Raw genomic sequence first — 25,712 nt, forward strand, 5'->3', positions numbered from 1 at the left:
AAAAAAACAAAATACATAAATCAAAACTGGGACTCCCAAACATACATGTCCACCTGACATAAACCCTAGCGTTATCTTATTCATCACTAAACATACAATGAGTTGTTTGCAGATTTTTCTTAAGAAGTAGTTTGTGAGAAAATTTAAGAAACAGCCTCTTCAGAGCCACCATAAACAAATAACTGTGTTTCTAACAAAGAATTCACCCCTTGTACCCCTACATGGAGCTGACTGCCTTCCACAGAGGCCCACTATACCGAATTGAGAAAAGACATCAGATGCTCCCTCTTGTTTCCTTTCCTTCTTTGTCATACCTATTTAAATTTTTAGTAGTAGCCTATTTGAGCTGCGCCCTCACTAAACAAGCTAACAGAGTTCTGCTCAGTTTTCATCCGGTGTGTTTCTGAATACGTTAACACAGTAGCTCTTCAGTCTTTTTGTTTACGCCAAGTGATCACTGAAAAATCCAACTCTTTTGGAAATAACATTTCCCAAAAAGTTGAGCAAAAAGTTAAGGCTCATGACCTACAAAGACAAATACTATTATTTGCAAATAAAAAACAGACACTGTACAAAATAGATAATGTTACAGTACAGTGCTGAATATTAAGGGTTATTTGATATAAGACATAGTTCAATGCACTTAATAAATGAAATGACACATTGTTGTTATTTTTCAAACTTACCTGTCACGTACGATCAAATCAGACCGACATCTAAGCCAGAATGTGTGAAACAGTAGCGTCTGAGAGCCGCTTGCACGCTGACTAGCGAAATGCAGGGCTAATTGTTTCCAGTGATCCTTGTCTGTGTACAGGTTCCAGTATTGCTCTGGTTCTCGTCGACTATGTGTGAACTGAGACTACAATTAGATAGGGAAAAGGTCAGTTTCATGCTCTGAAAGGCATCCTAATGAACTGGTTGCCACCTATTTAACACTACAGTCCACTATAACAGACTTTTCATAGGACAGCGCAATTCAATCCGACTGGGAATAGAATGAGATGTTTTTGTTTTGCCGTTTGTGTCAGGAGCAATGACTGCTATCTTAAGGAAACTTGTTTAATGGCTGCATTTGGAGTAAACAGATATTCATCAAAAAATAATAATGTTTCAAAGGTCAGGCCATAAAATACAATATCTGCCCTCTTTCCGGAGCCTAACACATTACTTACAGTTAACGCCAAGCAGAGCAATTCTATGGGAAGGGGCAGGGTTAAAGACAGTGACAGATTCAATAAAAACTGAACATTATAATCCCAACCCTCATGAAAGGAGGATTTATAGCTGGAAAGCTGTATTTACTGCAAAGAAAATGGCCATGACTCGCAAATATTCTTTAAAGTGCACAAATTGAATATTTTTAATGATCATATTTAGAATATGTCTGTCTTAAAAACATACTCCCCACTTATTTTAGCAGAGTCTGAGGTAACAACTGCCAGAAGGTGCCCATAATGCACCCAAAAGCTGTTTGGCAGGCTGCCATTGAAAGAATAATTTGTAAAATTTATCTTTGCTGATCTCAGTACGGCCCTTATTGTCTGGTGATGATACATTGTTCCACAAGAGGTGAGACTGTAGCATTAAGAAATCACAGATGGCATAAAATGACTAAATAATTAAGAATAATTGATGATCTTAGTGTTGCTCTCCTAACAACTGAGGTGAATAGCAGAACTTTTTGGTCATATTCAGGCCCAGGTATGATGTGGAAAGACTGTAAAAAAATATTCAGCAGGCATTTGTGTCAGTGTGAAATCATTTATAACTGGTATATGATTTGAGAATTGAAAAGTAATCCTACCGTCAAAACAGGAGGTAGTTCAAGTTTAAAGGGTAATAATTCACCATAATCAAGTTTTCTTACCCCTATGGAATTACAAGAGTGCATTCAGAGCTACCCATTGGCTACACATTGTTTGCCTGCATTTGCATCGTCAGCTGGAGGTTGCAAGGTGGAGAACTGCCAAGTGTAGGACTATGGGCCAACACCATGACAGTTGACAACTTGGGCACGCCGTGTGTGCAGCATTGCACTTCTAACAGTCAAGATCCTAGATGAAGTAAATCCTAATGAGAGAGCTAATAAGCCTCTAATGTGAAAATTCATACTTCTACTCTGTGTTTCATGTTCAAAAGGGAGCACATGTGATTTGGCATACCTTCATATAACACTAGGGCTTCAATCAGTCACTGATTATTGCAATGAGGAAATAAAATCCCTAAACACAAAGGAACCAGCACCACATTGCTTTGGCTGTCAGAACTAACTAGTGAAAGTGACCTCCACCTATACATGCCGAAGGAGAAGGAATCATATTCAATTAGACAGACATATTCTATCGGACATGCATTCATCGTTGATTAGTATTATTAATTCTCAGTCCCTGTCTTACATTCTCAATAGATATCTCTGAAATTCTTCAGCCAACATTTTTAAATAACAGGAAATAAATAATTGCACCTGACTGTTCCAGACAGCTAACGGAGGGGTTCTCTGGTTTGTCAGCAAGGACTGGCTGACGGCGGCAGTACTGAACTGTTAGTCTTCTCGCCCTTATGGCACATTGTGTTTACGCGGATCCCTTAGGCCATTTGTTTGCACCAATTCCTTGCCTCACAGCACCATGCATAATGCAGGAATGAAAATGTTAACAGTGGCAAATAAAATCAGCAAGGTGCCCCCACAAATCAGGGCAGTTTAGGAGCACATTTAATCATCCATGCATTGAGGACAACACATAGCAATTAATTGTGGCATTTCAAAGAAGATCAGGACCCCAGTTTTCCAGGGCTCACCAAGCTTCTTACTCGGTTGCCCTATCCATTGCACATCAACACATTTTGGCCCAATTACGTTTATCATCACTTTGCTCTCAAGTAGATGACAGAGGAACTCTAGTAAGAGAGTTGCACAGTGTTGCGTCAACAGAGCCCACCCAACAAATGAAATAACAAAAAACAGACATTGTTTGAAGAGGGTCTCCCATGTATACACACAGAAAGTAATCCTGTCTAGGTCTTGCATTCCTCCAGTTTGCTCCAAGACAAACACGTTACAACGCCATATGGTGGTGTCAGGAAAATAAATAATTTAAAGAAATTCACGTGCGGTACACAGACGAGCAACTGCAGAAACTACTCGCACACCCATCCTCCTATTTAGATGCTCTAATAAGGATCTTCATTTTGAGTGGGGGACGGGACGGGGGATTGGGGGGGTGTGGTGGGCGGGGGCAACTGCAGTCCAAGACTTTAACTGAATTGAGAACTACTGTGGAATTTCAAAGACCGTCACTGGCAACTGTCTTTGGACGAAGGGACAGCATTTCATGCTGATACAATCTACAGTGCCTTTCAGCACTTCCTGAACACTAGACACCCTAATCTAATAAAAGGGGGGCAGCATGTGCTCAGGCTTTTAGCCCAGTGCCAGTATGCCTCCTCTCACATCTGACTGCAGTCAAAAATCCACTTGTTATTTTTATTTCCACTGTATCTCCCCTGAGGTGCACTCTGCATGGCTTGAGTCATCATTGTTCAAGTCTTTAGAGCTGAAACACACACACACACACACACACACACACACACACACACACACACACACACACACACACACACACACACATACACACACACACACACATACACTTGCCCGCTCTCTATGTCTCTATCTCTCTCTCTCGCTCTCTCTCTCTCTCACACACACACACACACTCGCACATTCTCTATGTATCTCTCTCTCTCACACTCTCTCGCTCTGTCTCTCACACACACACACACACACACACACACACACACACAAGCTGGTGGCAAGGTTATAGCCAGTCAGATGGGGGGCACTCGTATTCTGCCAACCCCAGGGAAAACTCACAGAGGGCTCCAGAGAGGGGGGGAACAGTGATGTCCCGCGTTGCTGACATGGCAGCCGTCACGTCACACTAACCAGTAAGAGTGATGTGCAAAGACAGCATTGAGAATTGTGGAATACTGTGGTGGCTTTAAACCAAACAGGAAAAAGTCTATGGTACTGATAAAATTTTCTATATTGCCAAGCTGATAATAGGTATATAGAGTAGAAAAACAAGATAGTAGATGAAACATCTCATATTCCTTATATATTGTGTAAATATTGTCTGCCAAATGAGTGAAAAATAGTAGAAGTAAAATTCATCATGACACAAAATAGCCAATTAACACTATTAGTGTTAATACATGCACGACTTAACTGAGATTTCAGCTATATCAAAGTCATCTAATAGTGGCGTTGATCATCGGATAACATTTTGAAAAATGTAGCTATGGAGGATGTCTGTCTAACACACTGAGGACGAGACACGTCTTTCATAAAGTTTGTTAGTGTGTGTCAGTCAGATTACAGAGAATTGAGAGGAACATATTGACACTCTTCACCAAAAATCATCCGCAATCTCAAATATTGGACTTATTCAGTTGTGTATTGTATAACTATGCATTAAATTTCCTTATGGTTAATACATATGGGGTGTATAAACATATACTGTATACATATGCAAATTCAATGTTGACAGTCTGCATCCCTTTGATCAGGCACAGACATAATTTAGTTCTTTGTGTTGAAAAATTCTGACAAGACATCTTATGTCGATGTACCAAAAACATGAAGTTTAACAGTAGCTTAATTTAAGTGCAATGAATTCAGAAGTTGACAAGTAGTTGACTTCTGAATTTTAAAATCAGAAACTCTGCAGTTGAGTTCAAGGCAATCCTCTGAAAACCCGTCATGTTATTGAAATGGTGCTACATTCAAAGCCTGATAAATAGAGAAATTGCAACCACACAAGGTTGTTTTTTGCAACTCAAACAATTCAGCTTCATGTGTTGTTTATGGTTAAATAAAGTCGTCATTTCATATTCAATTCTATAGGGATACGATACCATTACATATATTTTGTCATGGTTGAATATTTTCTGCTTAAGCGCAAACAACTTCTAAGGAGAAAAACTGAAATGGTCTAAAACCTTTGCTTTGGTAGTCTACAGTTGAAAACTTGCTCAATTTTCTTATTTAAACAAATGTCTAAATGTCTTTTTACCATCAACTTATGCCCAGAGGGCATGATACTCTGACAAGGTTGTGACACTAAATATATCATTTACACAACTATTTCTGCCCTCAAAGTACTGAAAGACAAATGGGGCAAATGTATCTAATTTTCTCACTAACTATCAGTGTAGTGTAACATTAATTCCTCTTTTTTTTTTTTTTGTAATGAATACATCCGGTAGCAGTTGAATCACAAAATGTAACTCTTAAAACTGTAAACAAGAATGGGAAGCTTTAAAACTTTAAAATGGTGTTGCTATATATCGCTCCGTCTTTCAAGGACCAGGGGTACAACAATGTCCGCTGGTAACAGTTTCATGACTTGTGAAACTGAAGGCTTTTAATGCTGCATCTCTCTTTAATGTGTACATCAAGACAAGCTTAGAGAATAAGCAAAACAAAAAAAAAGATGGCCTGAGTTGCTCCACAACCATGATAAATCACTGCCACTTTTATAGCCTCTAATAAGTTGATGCAAAGCCATTTTTCTTCCTGCCCATCGTTCAAACATTTAGGGCATATTTACAAGTAACTTGTTAAAATATTTAATAATATTTAGTGGCAATTTCAGAGCAGCCCGTCATGAAGAAATTTATTGCTTTTAAGTGTTTAAAAAGGCGATGACATGAATAACAAACTGTCAAAATTTTCTAATTTGCATAGACAGGCCATAACTCCTGATACCTTGCATTAAAAAAAGAGGTTTTTAACAAAACGAGTCATAAAATAAGCATTCAAAGTGAGTGATGGCAAAGACCCCTCCACAAAGTCGCACCACAGAGACAGCTTCCCCCCACTACAGATGCTTCTAAGATCAAGTCAGCCAATAAAAAGACATATATCCTGGTGGTTTGACTTATTTATCCTGTGTGGATGAGCTCAAGATGGAACATCTCCTATAGGAAAGCTTAATTAATTGTGATAAAAGGGCTAATTCAGAGGCTGCACAAGAAAAGTGAGCCAAACAATAATATTCCCCACAAATCATCTCGACTCATCAAATATTTCCTCCATAACTTTCTAATTCAAAGTCCTTCAGACGTGAGGCTTTTGTTAAAAAACCCGGTGCAGCCAAACAGCCTCCCACACTTTTCTGCAGTTCTGCCGGCACTCTGGACTACAGTCAACACATGAAATTGCAGCTGCTCCGCGTTAGAATCTCTTGTCCTTTTTTTGACTCGACAAGATGGTGGCCATGTTTGATACTGTTCCTTCAAACAGATTCGGGCGTTTTATGTTAAGACTTGGTGACCTGGGTCTGCCCTGGCTGTCCCAGTTTGAAAAGAGCCCCCATTGACACTGATAGCAAGGCTATGAGTAGTCTCTCCCCTGTGCCCTCTCAGTGCAACTCTAATTAATAGCCAATTCATCTTCTCTGATCTGAGCCAGCACATGGAGTAATATATCGTTAGTTTGGCAAGCGAGCTATTAAAGTGTAATAACCAAGTACCAGCACTCGATTTGGAAGAGTAGCACATACTTAACCATGAAGTGGAAACAATTAATTTATTGGAGGATCTCTTCTAACCAATCATTTACTACCATTCACACGGTGATGCAAAAACAATCTCTTGTTTTGTGTGGCATTAGGCAATGACATATTTTGGGATCTGTGCCTGAAACTTCTTGCACTATGACCATTTATGTAAGGGTCATCTGCGCACCACTGTCACAGCTCTTGCACACAGAGGGAAAAAACATCCTATATATTGGCAAGGTAAAAAGTTCACTGCAAGACACCTGCTCATTTGAAGACTATCCCATGACAGTTACTGAGTTTTCTTCAAGGTGAAATACATTTTACTCAAAGGCCTGTGAATGGGTTGACACGCTAGACACCTTGTTTTACAGCTACAGCAGTGTATGTGCAAAGAGACGCCTCGATTAAGTAAAACTGTAACTTGCCTGTATTGTATTATGATCATACTGTATGTCTATGGTAACATTTTATATTATTCCACACTAATATAATTCTCCAATTGACCTGTTGCTAGACAAATACAGTATCATCTTGTACTTTTGTGTTGCAGATTTAAAATGGAATTTAGTGTTGGGTTTTAGACCCCTCTGATTGACTGAAATTCAACATCATTATCAAAAGGCTTTACCTAGATAGAACAGAACAATGGCCAGAAAGTGTGATTTTGCAGTTGCATAACATGGTACAACATTTTTCATATGAAATGTACAAAATAATTTCAAGCTGTGGTTCGTTTCTGTGCAATAGTGGAATGATATCTGTATGAAATCATACAACCACACTCCAATTCTCCTTTAACCCAGATAAGCATTTCTGCTAAATTTGAAGAAGTACCCTGCAAGCATTGATGAGATGTCATATCCAGAAATTGGAAAGGAATACTGACCAACACCCTGAATACACAGTGTCACTGACCACAGCATTACCTGGAACAGCGCATACACATTGAATTTGATATTTTAATATACAGAGATGTATCATTATGTGGTTCATGTTTTAAATTCCTGACAAAAAATAGCAAGAACTGTCAGATATGCTAAATCTATATAAACTGCTATCATGCAACAGTACCACATGAATATAGGAAGTTTTGAGCTTAATGGTGAATTAACTCTAGTCTTATTGGAGTATGGAGAACATACAAAGGTTTACTTACCAATTTTTAAATACGTAGAATGTTCTAATCCAAAATCAGCAATTACTCATTCATAAAGAAATTAAGATAAAGAGGGACTGAAATTTAAAGGACCAGGCTGAACAAGTTAATGCTTACACTTTGGTGGGCTTAGAAATAGACAGGTGGCTCTTTAACAGTGATAAATAAAGGAAAACTTCACAAACTAAGATTAAAAAAAAAACACGAGGGATGGGCAACTCATGTGTGGGTTAGTGTGTGACTGGAGCTAAACACTGGAAGAAGTAGAAGCGCAGAATTCTCTAGCTCCAGAAATCAAAGTGATGCTAAACAAAAAGCCAACAGTCAGTCGATCAGTTCACCAAATATGAACTGGTGATGTACATCTAAGTTTAACAGTACACAAACACTTGACTACAGTTTCTGTGAAATAAAGTTTGACCATTAAATAATAATTGAATTGAATAATGAATAGGAATTAAATGAAAGCTACTAAGTATTTGCTTTAGATCACATCGACATACCTTGTCCTAATACATTAAAAGATTTGCTGTTTTCTGTTCCTTTTATGATCACTTTATTCAGCAGTTACACACGTGCATGATAAGCTAGAAAGCAATCCCTTTAGAAAAAAAATGCATTCTTGTGCACTGTCTAATACATTGAAGTTAAAGTTTAACAAAGAAGTAAATACAATGTGTATCTGCTGCGTCTTTTATTCACCTTGGAACAAAAAACACTCTTTCTTTAAAACAAATAGAAAATACTTGTGCTTTGTCCACCTTTAATAGACAACTTTACAAGATTTACAAGGTGTTTTGTTTTGTTGTTTTTCAGGCACAGCCGAGATGAATAACTAAGTAACTCTTAAGAGATAGCTCCCCTAAGCATTCCTTTCAAATAAACAAATCAAATAAACTTTCACAAAATAGACAAAATTTTGCTTAAAAAGATAAAGTTTAGTGATCAAAACAAAAATTTCTATAAATAAAAGACACAAGAGGGGGTGGAGCCATTGGGTCCACAAAGTCAAGTAATGACAGGGATATTTGCGTCCCATTGACTCTTGCATTGGTTAGATTTAACTAATATGCTTTATATCCAGCTGAAGACTCCAAGACTGATCATTTTAGTATCAGAGGGTGGTATTTACTGTATTATAAACAGAAACAGCATCAATAAAATCAGAAGAGATTTAAGTGTAAATATGTGTTTTGCCATTGTTATGTTTAACCATACATCTCCGGCAACCTGGCACACTGTTTTTCATGGATGAAATAAAGCCAAAGCACAATATTGACTGCAGCTTTATGATCAGCCATCCACTTGGTCCATCTAATCCCTCTTGTGCCATTATGTCCTCAACAGTATTTGTAAGTCAGGTTCCTGAGAAAAGAGCTGTGTGTCTGAAAGGAGACAGTTGGTGTCAGATGCGATTTTTCCAGAGAAAAATGAAATTACTGAAAATTGTTGTATCATTAAGGAAAATGCGAAAGAAGGGTGATTCTATGAATGCAACTGTAGTACTGTAGGATTAGAATGTACGTTAATGTTAGTATGGGCACACGTTGATGTCCCCGGGAAGACTGGACCCGACAAGACACTGACTGAATACTGGGTGTAAATACATGCTATAATGTGGCTCTAATACATATGAAGACGCCAACATTTTTAGTGCGTGGTGACGTAGTAAGTAAAGCTACAACTCACTCTTGGTGGATCCACTTGCAACTGGCAACTGGATCCACTTGCAACTGGCCTCTAAAGTACTCAAAGCTTTGGTCAAAAAAATAATAATTCAACCTGTTGTAGTATGAGCCATGATTCACAATATGATTTATATAATTTATCCATTATTAATCCCTTGTGTTGAAATTCATTCTCTGCAATTAACCCATCATGGATGAACCATGAACAGCTGGCTGCCGTCCACTAGCGCCAGGGGAGCAGTTAGGGGTTCAGTGTCTTGCTCAACAACACTTCGACACACTCGGAGAAGCCGGGAATCAAACCAGGGCTGTTCGATTCCAAAGAGGTTTGTTCCAAAGACCTCCTGCGCCACGCCGCCCCAAAGCACTATTTAATCCAAATCACAATTTTTACCCGATTGACAGAAAGGTAAGAGTATCATTACAACACCGTAAAGTCACAAACACACAAATATCAAATAAAAGAATGTTTTTTCAGTGAGATTTTTTGGCACAATGTATGTATAACCTTGCATCTGTGTATGCGTAGCACATCTGTTGCTTGACCTTTGAATGGTGAATGAATTCACGTGATGGCACAGCATTAAGCTGGTTATATTTTTCTTAACAAGCCAGTCTTATTCTACTCCTTTTTTGGAGCTTCTTGACAGGCACTGAAACAAAATAGGCAATGTGCATTACAGGCATGTAAACAAAAACAGCTAAAAGCACCAGGAGTCCTCATAAGTATCTATGATCGGACCGACTGTCACTTCAACATGTCAACCCAAAAAGTAACTCAAAAGGTCCAGGGCAGAATAATAAAATTAAACAGTTGGGGTTTAAATCATCTGCGAGAGAACTATCTGGAGATAGTTAGATAGTGAGACTCGTTAACTTCATTCAATTGTCAACTGGAGAAAAAAAAAAGCCCTACCATTTGTCACTGGTATCTATCCAGAACTGTGTCCAATGTTTTCAGTTGTCTAATGCCTTACGCTCATGCATCTGCTCAAAACGGACCATACACTTCAGGAGCCGCAGACGGTGTGTTTATCTTACTTCTACAGTGTTGTTAGACACAATTATAGCACCAAAACAATAGTTAACATGGGAATCAAATAATGCAATTTCTTCATGTATGTCTAATAATGGTGGCGAAAATGGAGTGGACTTTTCTGCAGTTGAAGCTAATAAATATTGAACAATGATTAACTGAAATCAATGAAACACTTACTAAGAGCTTGGGCAGGAAAATAGAGTATAGGAAGAAACTTAACATCAAGTGGTGCACCCAACGACACTGTTAACAGTAAAGTGCAGTAATCCACTGTAAATTCTTGACAAGGTGCGCATCCAGCTGCACAGTAAGTTATGGAGTAAAGAATAGCCCTACATTTACCTATGCGGAAGTATAAATCAGCCTTTAATTAGTTTGGCTCCAATTCCCCATGCATTGCAGTTGAACTGATATTGTCATCAATATCATGGTGTCAGAAATCGTACTGTTGAAAAAAGCCTACGTTCTCTCCTTTCCTCACGATATCCAGCGAAAGGGCAAACCTCAGAGCGGCTAGAGCTGATTGATTTACTGAGACAGCAGTCCATTAAATACATAGATGCTCAATACTGCCGCAAACACTGTTCCCTTTTGCGCAAATATACCAAATGTATGTGCCCTCTTTGCTTATAAAATAATATGAATATTTTCTAAACAGTTGCAGATAGAAAGTCAGTTCAAAGTAGTTATACTGAATGAAATATGGACAATTGCATACTTGAAAGGCAATACTTCATGGATGAACTGAAAAACAAGGAGGTCTAACACTTTTCATTGCATTTCTGAAACTTGTTTGTGTAAATGAACACTCTTTATTTTGGTTTTCATTTCCTTCAGTGCCAGTACACTTTCTATAATGGGCAGGAATACTGTTAGGTAGATTTGCTTATTGTTTAGTCACATAATCTAAAGTGAAAGCAGTCGAACTGCCTTGAGGATCATTATAAGAGATCAAGAGACTTTGTGAATGTGTGTATATGCAGACAAGGTGTACGCATTAAATATGACAGTCATATGCAACCTGTATTGTGATGCTGAAGCCCATTGTCATGATGCAGATATAGGCTACTTGTGGTATGAAGTTGCCAGTAGAGAACTGTATCATCCATAGACAAATATAACGTTAGCTCTGCAGCCATCGTTGCACAACAAATCACAGCCAATTAAGAACGCTTTAAATTTACAAGTCAAGCATCACTTATTGCACGATCCATAATGGTGTTTTATAGATGTGAGGCAGTCCTGATGACTGTACTGGCCTTGTGATGACTGTTGAAATGAACAGGAAATGCGGTCAGAATAAGTAGGGTGCATTCAAAGTTTCTGAAACACAACAAAGAAAAGAATAATGATGCTTTGTGAGCAGATTATTGAATCCAGTTCTATCATTTCATAAGATTCACACTTTCCACTTATTCTAAGAGAGAAACAATTCAGGCCTGTTTTCCAAATTTTTTCTGTCAGTTTTCTGTTTTCTGCTACCGGGATGTCACTAATAAGTACTGGAATGCTGTGTGAATAGACAATATGATTGGCCAGAAAGAACTTAATGATGTATACCAAATGTGGGGGGACAGCTTCTAAGCACAGATTTTTGTAGACAAACATAGCTGTTGACAACAACATTTTCCACTCAGTTTGCAATTTTCATCCGGCTCAAAATCAAAATTAAAACAAAGTATCTCCAAGGTACTACATCATTGAACAATTCATGTCTGATTGCCGCTTTTGCCTACAATGATCATATTAGATGGGTGCTTTGGGTGAAAAAAAAATGCAAAGGGAGAATCTTAATTGAAGGAGAAACAACATTCCAGTCTGTATGCATATAGAGGATACAAATAAGGCTGTGTTTCTGCACATACAAGTAAATGGTATGTGCTCAATTTACATGTATCTTCTTATTATAATGTAAATTTTGTTGTATTGTTCCTTGGTGCATATAGCACAAGCATAAGCTTAAGCTTATTTGAGCTTAATTTGTGCCACTGTGTCTTCCTGTGAGCAGACCCCAGTCATCTTTAAACTCCATTTAAAATGCAATTTGATTATCTGCCAAATTGCTACCAAGTCTTTTCCTCTGCACCTAGGGAATGGGGGTAACAATTTTAATTAGCATTTGTGCATAAAAGAGAGGTCTTTGTTGCATTTTGAACATGGCATCCCAGAATGACCGCCACTTTCAAAGAGTCATCACCAAAACGATTTCAAACTAATAGATCCAAAGGGAGAGGAACAGTCATGGCACGGTGGGATACGATTATCACAGTGGTCTTCAGTAGCACTGAAAAAAACCCACAGGACATGGCATGCTTAAATAATCCAAAACTTTTCTTTAATCATAGTTTAGAAAATTGGCTGGGACCTTCAGCAGGAGACAGCTGCTCTGCCCCTCAGCCATTTAATGAGATTCACTGAGGGTTTCCCTTAAAATATTTACACTGTCCCATGGCACAGCAATATTGTCATAGAATGTAGAGATAAGAGCCAAGGAGGTGTGTTGAAGTTCTCCCAATCAATTTGCTAATTACAGAAGCCGCTACAGGAGAGGAGTCCCTTCTGGCAAGCTGCATTCTAATAAACTCTGAAAAATTTATTTTCTTTTCTAGCAAAGACTATTTCTGGGGTTGGATTACAGCAGAAAGCGGATTGAGACAGAGCTATGTTGCTGCTGAGGTCATTGTCAAAGAAGTGTGGAGAGGTCTCCAAACATAAAAGGATCTCTCATGACCAGTACCTTTGCATTTGTTCAGGGAATACAGACGGCAGAGAGAGCATTTTCTCTGACAGACTTGGCATGAAAAGACCTGACTGCTATAACTACTTATCAACAGATATTAATCAGACTTGCACAATAAAAACAGTAATTGAGGGAATTGATGCTTACATATGCAGTATACACAGTGCCTGTCCTGTTCCGAAGAAAAAAAAAGTCAGCGGATATATACGGGGATCAAGTCGCAGACTATTCGGCGGGAGGTGTTCGGCGCGCAGGAGTTCTAGACAATAAGCCAGACACTAGTGTTTTCTGGCTGAAGCCATCTTCATGACCTATGGTCGAGAGTGACCTTTCCCTATAACCTCGGGGACTGAGGGCAACCCCAGACCTGTCATGAGAACAGCCAACATACTCTTCAGGGTTGAGGGCAAAATCTGCTCCTCCTCTTCAATGCCATATTTTCTGTAACCCCCCCCTTCCCTCTCCAAGATCTGTAGCAAACATCATGTTGCCTAGATCAACATGGGCCAAAGGTCGACTTGAACTTATAGCTTAAAGGGTAATGCCAGATAATCACGACCTACCATGGCAGAAGCAAAGGGAGGCATGGATTCATAATTTTCTGCCACCATCCAAAAAAATGCAGGACAACAGTATTATAACACTGTGTTATGAATTGTGGTAACAATTAGGGAAATTCATTCATTCATTCAAAAGATTCTACTGGGGTTTCACAGTGGATCTTAAAAGAAGGGGCTGAGGAATAGAGTGAAAGATTTTTTAGAAGATAACAAAAAAGTCTCTTCAATGAGCCATTGTACTGGTTGAGAGGTGTGGTAATTGACACAGAGGTCCACTTTGCTATAGACTACTACAAGAAGGGCAGTTTGATGCTTAGCGCATCACTGTTTTATATTAGAAAGAAAGAAATAAACACAGCAATGTTTGGCTTTTCCACAATTAAGCGGGCAGGGAAGGTTTCTTAAAGAGCTGAAACAATGTCAGAGTAAGCACACATAAATCAGTGACACAGCAAGGAATTTATTTGAATCAACATGAACAAGTGAATGCGGCCTAGTGAGATATCTTGTGAATGGCAGTGAGGGGAAAATTTGATTTAAAAGGGCCTTAAAGAAAGTTTGGTTACTGTAGCTTTTGTTGTTGATAATATAATGTTTCATTGTTTGCCCCTCACGAGATAATTACTGTGTTAGCCCAACCGTAAAAGCAAAATAATATATTTTGTTTCACTTGTAGCTTAGGCTCTTTGGCATTATCTGAATACTTTGTTAACAGCTACATGTCATTACTTTGTGTGTTTTTGTGATGATATTTAACGTAACCACAAAAATGAAATGGAACAAAAAACCCTGACTGATATGTCAATCTAAAGATTTCTTAATCAACATGTTTTCCTCACTCACAGCCTCTCCAGGAGTCTCTTCAGAGTAGCTCAGCGAGCAGGTCTGAGTAAAATCCCACTGAGTATTCAGGCAAAAACAAAAACACAAAAAACCTGTTGCTGTGACATTTTGTTCCTTCTCACCTCAACGCACGTCAGGCACAATGGACTGGTGTATAGGGGACCTGTGTTGAGATCTCCATGGTAATGGCACTCTGCCTCCGAAGGCTCCCTGGAGAGGGTTAGAGGTTTGGTGGTAAGGGGGAGGGGGCAGCAATGGAGCAGGTTGCCAGCCAAACTATAACCAAATGTAGTCTATAAGGGGAATGGTATGGAAGACACGTTCTGAAAAAGCATCTTGCGTTTGGTACCGTTTTCAGCCAAGTCACAGTTACTGTACATCCAACAGAACAGATCAACCATCACCTTGATCGATAACAATGTTGAAGAAAAGCCAAGTAAGCTTTTAAAGAGAAAAAAATTGAATCTGCTGTGCGTGATCTTAGGTGAGGGTCTGGGACCGTCTGTCTGTGGGGAAATGAACAGAGGTGAACTGGACAACATCTACCTGCACTGTAACTAAACACCATCAGGTCCAATCTCATTTGGCAATGACTGGTGTCCACTTTGTGGACAATCAAAACAACTCATTCTTTTGAACATCCACTCAGTCGTCATCACACTGGAAGGACATCAGCAGAGAAGTTCAAGGGCGGGGGATTTCGTTGATTGGTTGTGGTCAATGAACTCGAAAAACAACAACAAAAACAAGTGTGCAGAGCTGCATGTTGACACTGAGAATTTTTTGCTGTTAATCCAACAAATCCTGAAAATCAAAGTTTACAGAGACAAAAGTACAGTTACAATTAGAGTTAAGGTTATAATATTAATATTAACGGTGGAGCAACAGGGACTTCTTACACAGTGTAGACTGGTCCCACAGATGAGATGGAGATGAGAGGCGGGATTCCAGCTCATTACTCAAAGTAATACACGATGAAACAATGTGTTTAAACAACAACAGTTAGATTGACAGAAATGTCAGTCAAGTGTTTGGTAAACACTACAGACATGAAAGAAGCATCTCATAGGCTGATCTGTGAGGCCTCTATTACAGGCTGTGAAGATGATGTTAACTGCCTGTTTCTACTCAGGGAATTATTTCTCTGAGAAACGGCTCTCAACCCCCGACTTATTACAGACAGAGCCTAAGCACAATATTTCTTTTGCAAAATTGAGGATAACGTGCTAATCAAAGTAATACTGATCTTTTTTAGTGTCTGAGATTTTGGAAGCAAAGAGTTGAATGGAAAAATAGAAACATTTAAGAAATGAAAATAAATAAATAGACATATATGAATTTATTACAATCTGAAATTTGTGAAGACTTTAATCTACATGTTAGCATAACAAAACTACATATGTTGAGTTTCACCTCCATGTATATCAGTTGTAAGCCATGATTCAGTGCCTTTGTGTACAGAGCACAAAAAATGTTTGTATTCCTATGTTTACTCCTTCCTTTATTTCAATTTTGAATCCACTGCTTTGATTAGAGTTTTTATTTTTTATTTTTAAGCTCAGTTTTACACCCTTATAAAGAGAGTAGTCACACAACTTCTTGAGGGGTCATATTTATGAGTTTAATATCCAAAGAAAATAAAATTCTGCTTTTTAAATACCGTAATAATATGGTTGTGAACAGAGCTTCGATGTTACTGGAAGCTAAAAAGGCTTTCAAGCACATAATCCTGCGGAGAAAAAAATAACTAAAAAGTCTTCCTTTTACAACATTCACAACATCCGCTGGAAGCACAGTCATTACGACAATTTATAATAACAATAATAACAATTCAATAATATGGCATCAGTTTCACATTTAAGTTTCATAGATGCTTTGAGAGCAATGTCTATTTTAAGACCTCTCAGTATAATTATTACTGAAAGTATAAAAATCACCTCTTAGTTGGGTTTCACAGTTGGATAAGATTAATGTACCAGACTCGCCTTTCATATGACTTGATTAATGAACAGGAATATTATAATATTACCGACACTGTAGAATGCACAGTGACACAACACTGGACTGTAAGCTCAAGGCAGTATATAAATAAACACCGCATTGGATTTCCATTAAAGCAACATGGCTGAACAACTACTACAAGTGGCTGGCAATTTGTTAAATGAGTTAATTGGTCACCAGTTCATCCAATTCATCTTAATGCTTGTTTTTGGACCACACCCAAAGAACAGTGAGCTAAGCATGCACTGAAGCCAGCAGTTCTTCCGACTTCAAGTCCAAAACTGAATCCCTAAAGATGAACACTGCCAAAGACCAAACTGTCCTAATTAGAATGTTAATCAAGCGTTCCTCTCAAAATATCACCTGGTAATTTTTAGTTAGCCCTCAGAACTGCTACCTTAAACCGGTTCCTGTGACTAAATGCGGCTTTCAGTCCGGCGCAGAACTGCCTCCTTACTAAATGCCAGCTGGTGCAGCCAGTCAAAAACCCACAGATAGGGAGAAAGGGCCTAACCTTTATACAGTGTCTGAACGTCCTCACTTTCTCCTTGAACATCTATCCTTAACTGTGCTCCTCTGGTCCCCTCCCAGTCCCAAAGTGGCCAGCTGGGAACGGTGCGCATGTGCTGACGTCCCTACTAACCTTGGACAGAGTAAGGATTACCGTGCATTTACACTCAATGCTCCTTCTTTCCTTAAGACTTATTAAGAATGATAATGAGCTCGGAAAGGGGCAGCATGTCCCTTTCTCAACTCTGTGAAATCTCTTCCCTCTGTCTTTCTCTCTCACACTCTTCACTTGTCTTATTCCTCTCTCACTTTATTGTTCTTCACTACCCTTTCTGCAGTCTCCCCTGCAAGTTTATCTCTCTCTATCTATCTATCTCTCTTTTTCTCTCTGTGTCTTTCTCTGTCTCTCTCTCTCTTTTTCTGTCTTTCTTTCTCTCTCTCTTTCTCTCTTTCTTCCTCTCTCTCTCTCTCTCCCTCTCTTTCTCTTCCCCTCTCCCTCTCTCTTAGCTGTATTGTATTGAAAGGACCCAGGACAAATTATCAAAAAGGCCATTTTCATCTACGAACCGCAGGATTTAATCGATACTTATTTCATGCCTTCAAAATCAACCCTATATTACTGTTGTCTGTGTGATTTGTTTATTCTGCACGGGAATATTCCTTCAGTGGTGGGTTGGGGGGGGGGGGTGCATGGGATGCAATTCACCTTGAACCTCCATTATATTGGATTTCTCTACTGGCTGATCAAGCATGCAAAAAGGACATTTCCTCAGCACTAAAATAAAAACAATAATGATGATTAAAAAAACATGTGTGCTATTTGTGCTGGTATAACAGTACGTGTTGAAGGCAGTGAATTTCTGCACAGCAAACCGCTGTGACTGCGGTTGTGTGAATTCATATACAAAATCATTACACTGTGGGCAATTGATAAAGCTGATGTGCTTTGAAATAAAAGTAACGGTTCCTGAAGCTTGTCAAATGCCGCCTGGGATTACTGACGCTTATTTGACATCAAAGACCTGAGGTCCACAGCCAAGGTCAAACAGAAAAGGAATACACATGGGCTTAATTCTACACACCCCTTGACAGATGCAGATGGGTACTTATGAGACATGAGGCATTTCCCTGACTGATAGAGCTGCAGGAAATAAGACTGTCGGTGGCATCACACACTGATTAACCAACGAGATTCTCAAAAGTCAAATGAACAAGAAGCACGGCATTACGGGCTGCAGGGGACCCAATCAAAAGGCCTAAAGGACCACATCGAGAAACAGTGAAAGGCATGCACAAACCAAATTGCGATCAAAATAGCATACATTTACAATAAATATTACTGTGGTTTCATCTCTGGAAATGTCCCTTGCTCACCTATACTCACAATAAAAGATTAAGCCAGGAGGAATGCAGTGAGTGAGCAAAATGGAGGGAGAGAAAAAAAGGGCAGTATGTTTGACAGATGGATATTGCAGTGTCACATCAATGCTGAAGAGAGATGAGAACCTGGGCTACAAGCCTGTCAGTGAGGGCTGGATGGTGTCCAGTAAGAGACAGACCTCCGGACAGCAGACACGTGCCGCCACATTCCATAGTTACACTGAGGGAGCATGCAGGATGAAGAGCTGGGAACTGCTTCAACAGATCACCTTACACCTCCCTTGGCCAACATCTAGTGTCCTGCTGCAAGTCTCCGAGGTGAACTATTGTATCTTGTTATCTCACCTGCTGCTTGTAAATATTTCGGAGGGACCTCATAAAAAAGAGACACCAGTAACGCAAAACTTGCCTTTAGTGTGGCTTATGTGTGCATTCATATTACACAAAATGCAAAAATTCATGTCTTAACATGTTGTGTTTTTAAGGCTCGCCAGTTTAAGTGTCAAGTGTGTGCCTGCTTTGCATGGATGAATGGATGTGTAACAGTTAAGCTACACAGCTGCAGCATTATTAAAGTATTGAGAAAAATACCACAAAAAGCATATTGTGTGCCTCTTTTTCCAACTGGAAATTATGCCATCTACAACATTTTTTAATGCACAAAAAGGTGCATCAAAATTATAGAATGAAAAAAAAAATGTTCATGTTTACCTCGTGTTGTAATAGCAGTGGCATTTTTAATAAAGAAGATGGGTTTCCATGAATGATCTGTTTAACCAAAGACAGGAGGGAGAGAGAAAAGGGATAATTAATTACTTTTGTGAGCTATTGCATGGGAGAGACAATAAACCTGCCTGGTCGCCATGGATATGACATATTTGCTCTGAAAACAACACAATAATTAGCAAAGGAGAAAGATCCGGCGAGAATATGAGAACTCCGGGTTTAAAGTGCCAGTGATCTATTCCTGTCCTGATTTTCATCCTTGAGAATAATAATAAACACAGTGGCATGCACACCGACATTTATAAATGCACACGGGAACAAACAGTGACCCTTTACAAAAGCATGCGAAATGAAATCTCACATCATTGTGGTGTGTTGCTGAGATCACATCCAACCAAACACAGGCAGGATGAGCGCTGCACTGACACGGACTGTTTGACTGAGGGCACAAACTGGAGAAAATCACATTGACTATTCTACATTGTGTGTGTGCGTGTGTGTCCGTGTGTGTGTGTGTGTGTGTGTTGTGTTATGACCTGAGAAAAGCTAAAACAACATTTTATCACAAACTATCCATTTCACCAGTTTGTTTTTATAATTTTTTCACGTTTTTCTTTTGTTTTGTTTTGGTTTTTTTGTTTGTTTGTTTGCTTTAGAGAAAGACGGTACAACTATTATTTGTGATATTTCATTTTATAATAAGGTCACAGTAGAGCGTTCTTCTAGATTGTACCGCAGTATCATTTAAGGACCCTGAAAACTTTGGGGAAATGTTACTAAACTCATTTACAGACAATAATGAAAAGTCCCACTTCCGCATTAGCAGGCTTTGTATAATGCTAGCTTATACTTTTGTAGTTAATCGTAGTTCCCTTACGTACAGTAAATGCTACATACTACCTGTTTACAACCAGTAGTTTCACTAACTTTGTCTCGACAAAAGCGACTTCCGGCACCTCGGTGGGACCCAGAAGTCACCCAGGTGTGTTGTTTTTTTTTCAGAGGATATAAAATAAGATAGAATAAAATAAATAGAGCTATAAAGCTAAAAAAACAAGATCCGAAACACCGTTGAGGCTGCTATTTTACCACTGAGGCTGTTTAAGCTCTGCGCGGAGTGAGAAGGTGTGTGAGTGTGTGTGGAGGGGAGGAGGGGGTGAAGTTGCGGTGTCTGCCTTAAAAGTTTTGGCACCCACGGTCCCCCACGCCGGTTTCGTGGGCGTTTTAGGAAGAACCAGAAAGTTTAAGGTTAAAGCCCAGTCCCGTTGTCAGTCGCTTTGTAAATAATAAACAAAAACATCCTCCAGGAGCGTCTGATTCACCGCCGCCGCCGCCGCCGCCGAGGCGAGGACTCCCGGCGTGTTTGCCGTCAAGTCTGCGTTTGTCAGTTTAAAAAAATCTCTTAAAGACAAATAATAACTTCTTCAATTTGGGTTCCGTCTGCGGACACCCACTGTCGCTCCAGCTCGTCGCCCCGAGGGTGTGTTTGGAGATGAAACGGACGCGAAGAGTAGTTAGAGGAAAAGGAAAAGTCTTACCTGCTACTTGGCCGCCTGTCGCTGACTTCACACTGCGGGGACCTGTGTGTTTACGGCCGGGGGTCGTTGCATTGTCAAAGTTGCCACATAATTACTTTTATTTCTTTCAGTTTCTATTTTTTTTTTTTTTTTTTCGGGATTTTATTGTAGCATTTTCTAATTTCTTACATGGCGTGTCGCCCGGAAGATCTGCCCTGGAGACCGGCTCCAAGTGGGAAGAGGAGTTCTTAATTGAATTTCTCCCGGAGCAGGTGTGAGATGGAAAACCTGGCCTGGAGTCCAAACTGCCTCCGTCCGAGCTTTTCCACATCCGCCCGGTTAATTGAAGGGTTGTCAAAAAAGTAGACCTTCTTTATTAATTAACCTAGAGCATTCATTTGTTTTTTGTTTTTTTTTTAACTTTCCAGTGGGACCAGTGTAAAGAGTGTTACCGGACGCAGCTTCAGGGAGCAGCGGTGGCTTTGACTCTCAAAGCGTCAACGCTCAGCTTGACGACTAACAAAAGCAATCGACACAGGCAACGTGTTTTCAGCCCATTACTTCAAAACTTCAAACTTCAAAACACAGAGGAATTGTTTCTGCGGTGCGTTTCAAGTTGCGAGTCTTTAACGTGCAAGCCGAGTCCCTTGGAGTCATCCATTCAGCTTATGTCTGGGTCCCCGCTGGGTCACTCCATGGGTTGCAGCCCCAGTGTTGTGATGAATAATACCGCCTATCTGTGGTGGCGTCTGCCTAACAAAACTAGTTCCTGAGCGGGAAAACGCAATCATTTGCGCTAAGATAGCCAAACTGGTGCAACCACAGTGGTGATCACAAATCATAATCCCTCATCCAAGCCGCAAGACGGCGTTTCGATCCAGATTCTTCAACCGAGTCGGGTGTGACAAATGTTGGTTTTTCTTTTGAATTTCAGAGAACGCGACACGTGGTTTTCTTTTTCGTCTCATCCAGAAGTGTATCGCGTGCACTCAGAAAAAAATTCTGTGAATTCTTCCCTAACCTGGCACAGTCCATGGCCTCTGATTATGTACACATCAGTCTGTCATTTCTTTGGACAGTGGCATTTGCCCTCAGCTTCAAATACTCCAGTGTCACCTCAACCGTAACTTCGATTAAAATCTTTGCATGTCCGTATTAGAAGAAGTGCTTTTTGTTCTGTAATGTGAACTTGGCTTGTCCAGAATGGACTCCGTGATAAACAAATGGAAATTTATCGACAATCAACAGGAGAAGTGAAACGAATATTTAAGAAGTGCAAATAAACCTATTGTGAACCAATTACAATGATAGGATATAGTACAATCCTTTGCTGCATAACTGTAATTACAGGAGAAAATAAGATCTACTAGTTGAGCTTTCTAGTCAAGATGTATATTTGAATGGCACAGTTTAAAGTTCTACATTGTTTAAGACTGTAAAGTATCTTTGTCCTCTGCCAATTCACAGTAGCTGTCTGTTTCCTGTTTACAGAATTACTATTCCCATTTAATCTTTCCTATTGACAAAACACTAGTGTCACCTCTTCCCTTTGTTTTCCCTTACCTTTCCTACCACCTACTATACATCAATAATTTGCTGTAAAATATTCTGAGCATGAGACTCGCTGAAGATGTTCAAGACGCAAAGCCCAAAGGAGTGGGTGGGCTATGATAATGTATTTGAAACTTGAACTTTCCTTATCTAAATTCTGCAGTCTTCTAAGCTATTGACAAACAGATTATTGCCAATTAGCAGTTTTGTGATGTGTCCTGTTATACATAATGAAGAATTAAAAAGATCGATGGAAAGTCAACTAACTAGGTGGGTTGCTACTTTCATTTAATGGTTTTATTCAACCGTTCTGGCCAGGTGTACCCTTTGTTATCCCACTGATGCATTTAGTGTATATTTATCATATTGTAAACCACTTTCACGTAGGAAATGTCAATTTTTAATTGTTTGCAATATTGTAAGCGCAAAGGATAGCCTTAAGCGTAAAATACTGAAAACAATCTATTATAAACAAAAATCTCTAAAAAACTACTGTGGCATTTGTTCATAATCTACACACATATCCTTTTTCCTCATAGCTTGTGTGTTCGTTATAAAGTGGCTGATGCACTTCCCCATTTTATCTCTCACTTCAAAGAACACATCAGCATCTTGAAAGGAAATTACTTTTTTCAAATAGTTGAACAGGTTGGTTGTATGTAAATAAAAAAAACATACATACATATATATATATTTATATTATAAATATTATGAAGCATAATGCTATTTATTTCATGCCTGGTACCCAAGAATTTATACGCTGAAACCCCCCACCCACCCCTCACGGTCACTGCAGAGGTCCAAGCATCCCATCCATCAGTGGGTTCCTCCTGATGTTGCAATACTGTGATACAGAATAATAAAGAAGTAAGAAAGGCCAGAAAATCAATAGATTATTCTGCAGATCACTTGATTCAGTAATGATCCGGTCCATTTATTGCCAGCCGTTGATTCATAAGTCCTGCTCTCAAGGGCGTACCCACCCCACCTCTGCTCTTCTGACTCCTTTGTCAGTTGTACTAATTATAAAACATTAAAAGCTAATCACATAGCATTTAAAGGTTAAAAAGACAGTCCATTTAAACGTAAGCATTTGTTTCATCCTTACAAAATATACATGCCCTTATGATTATCAGTTTTATAGAGTGGTAACCATTTTGGACCTGGAGTTGGACCTGTATTGAACATACCGAGTTCAAGAATATGATTCTGTGATGGGGTTTACTTTTTCAGGAAATAAACATTTCTGTATGTACATGCATGCAAATAGTGACCTGGAGGCCGAAGGTTTCTGTGATTTGCTTTGGACAGCACATATGAATGACACATATCTTGTGCCTTAATATAAACCCTGTTCTTGTACTTTTTTAGAATTATTTATCACACAGTAAACTCCTGTTTGCCTCACAGCAGGGAAAGCTGATTGATATCAAACATATGCTGTGACTTTGGATAACATATTTACCAGAATTTCAGATTGTTGCTCATAAACCGAATGTCAATAATGGGGATTTTCCACCAGTATGTTAAGTCTCCTATCTTCTATCTCCTGCAATGAGTGTTTTTGCTTTTTTGTGGGATTTCCCTACTCTAGACCTGGGCATTTTATGGCCCGCAGGCCACATCCGGCCCATTTTGCTTTTTTATCCGGCCCACCAAACTATTTTCTTTGAATATTTTTAATCAATCAGTTGAATTTAGAAACTCCTCATTTTTTCCTTTTGTTTAATTTTGTATGGACTGAAAATAATGTCGGTACATTTATATGGTCATTAATTGTTTTAAAGTTGAAATGAAGTTGCCAAAAAATGTAATTTTCATTTTGTTCAATTTACATGATACCCTGTTGGCCCGTGCATAAAAATTAAATAAGAAATGTGGCCCGCCAGCCAAAATAATTGCCCACCCTTGCCCTACACTATCTAGTATTCTTTGTATATGATCTGTATTAACCAAAAAATGAGAACCATTTTGGTGTCACTCTGATCCCAAATGCATAGTTATGTGTTTAAAGAGCTGAAAGAGGCTAAGAATGTGTTTTGGACAATTCTGATTACGCAGATGAACATTTGACCATTTGTATTGTTTCGGTGCCAGTTCGTGGATTTACACAGAGAGTGAAAGTAAAAGCACTTAAAGAACCCAACGGTCTCCGAAATGTGACCTGGAATCTGTAAAAACAACATGAAGCACATTTTCCCTTCAAAACTGTCAATTTTATCAATCAAGATGACATATTCCGTTCGCGAGCCTCCAAATCGTCAAGTGGCTGAAGCCTGATCAAGGTCGATTTATTTTCACTCGCGTTGCACGAGGGGGGGGGCAATGAACTGGCATTCCCCTTAATTAAATAAAGACATGTACAAATGTCCTTTAGCAGGTGGCTGTCTCACAGAAGTTACCGGTGGTGGCAGCTGCCTGTGTATGGTAAACAGGGAATATTTTTGCGAAGTGATGGTGGCTGTGAGGGAAGAGGGGGAGAAGCGAAGATTGGACAGCTGTCACCGTGCCCACCTTACTGTGCTGACTTAGAACTAATGCTCGATCAGGACTTTGTATATATTTTTCCAGTGCATTTCAACACCGTGTGCACCTTGTGTTTAAGGCCACACAGAGACACATTTGGAGGGACAGATGTACACGGCATATGAGCGGTAGAGGGCGAGAGCTGAAATGCTCTAGCCAGTGAACGAACCTTTTTGTCCTTTTTGTCGGACTCAACATAGATTTTTTTTTCTCGGCCTCAAAGAAATCGGGATGAAAATATTTTGCTACGGTTTCATCTCATTTACCACTAACAGGCATGGAATTGGCATTTGTTAAAGTGTCTGTAAGAAATCTTGCCGCAAAGTGTTTTCATCTGTTCTATTTACATGCATAGGCAGTGGACAATAAGAGGCAGGTGACTACTTCCTCAATCACCTCTAACAGGAAATTAAGGTGCGGGTTCTCTCTGAAGAAGGCAATATCAAACCAATCTTAACTTTTCTCAAGACAAATGATACAATCCAATCAAAGAGGCTTTTTATACCAAAAAGAGATATTTGAAATTTGAAAGCATTATCACAGGAATTGTATTCACATGTCTAAATTAAAAACAAATCTCTAACAATGCTTGTCACCTCATCGTGATAAAATGCCCAGGTGAGAATCTCATTTTAATAAATTCCTAATCAGCTTGGAGGGAAACTGAAACAACGTAGTTAATGGAAATGTGTAAAGTCAGCAAGGTCTTTCACAGCCGTGGTCTTTAATAAGATTCGAAAGGCATTACCACAACACTGCAGTCAATGTCATGTAGAGCTGGGTTTTTTTTTCCGTCTAAAACTCCAGCAGAGGGAAATATAACAGACATATAAGGGAGGCAAGGGGAGGGAAACATGGTCATCTGTTTCAAAAGAGCTGAAATCTGATCTCTGGGGGGAGTGCGAG

The 25,712-nt window shown here is 39.3% G+C and overlaps 1 protein-coding gene across 1 annotated transcript in view; it reads right to left on the reverse strand.

Annotated features, from left to right (window-relative positions):
* The window catches only part of casz1 (castor zinc finger 1), a 170,108-nt gene extending 149,134 nt beyond the window's left edge, over positions 1 to 20,974 (reverse strand). The window contains exon 1 of the mRNA XM_086141194.1: positions 20,751 to 20,974. The gene's annotated coding sequence lies outside the window, so the exon portion shown is untranslated. The remainder of the gene's footprint in view (positions 1 to 20,750) is intronic.
* Positions 20,975 to 25,712: the final 4,738 nt, after the last annotated feature.

The sequence above is a fragment of the Fistularia commersonii genome, chromosome 34, assembly GCF_037954325.1.
Source record: "Fistularia commersonii isolate RoL2024-O1a breed Wild chromosome 34, RoL_Fcom_v1.0, whole genome shotgun sequence".
NCBI classification, from domain to species: domain Eukaryota; kingdom Metazoa; phylum Chordata; class Actinopteri; order Syngnathiformes; family Fistulariidae; genus Fistularia; species Fistularia commersonii.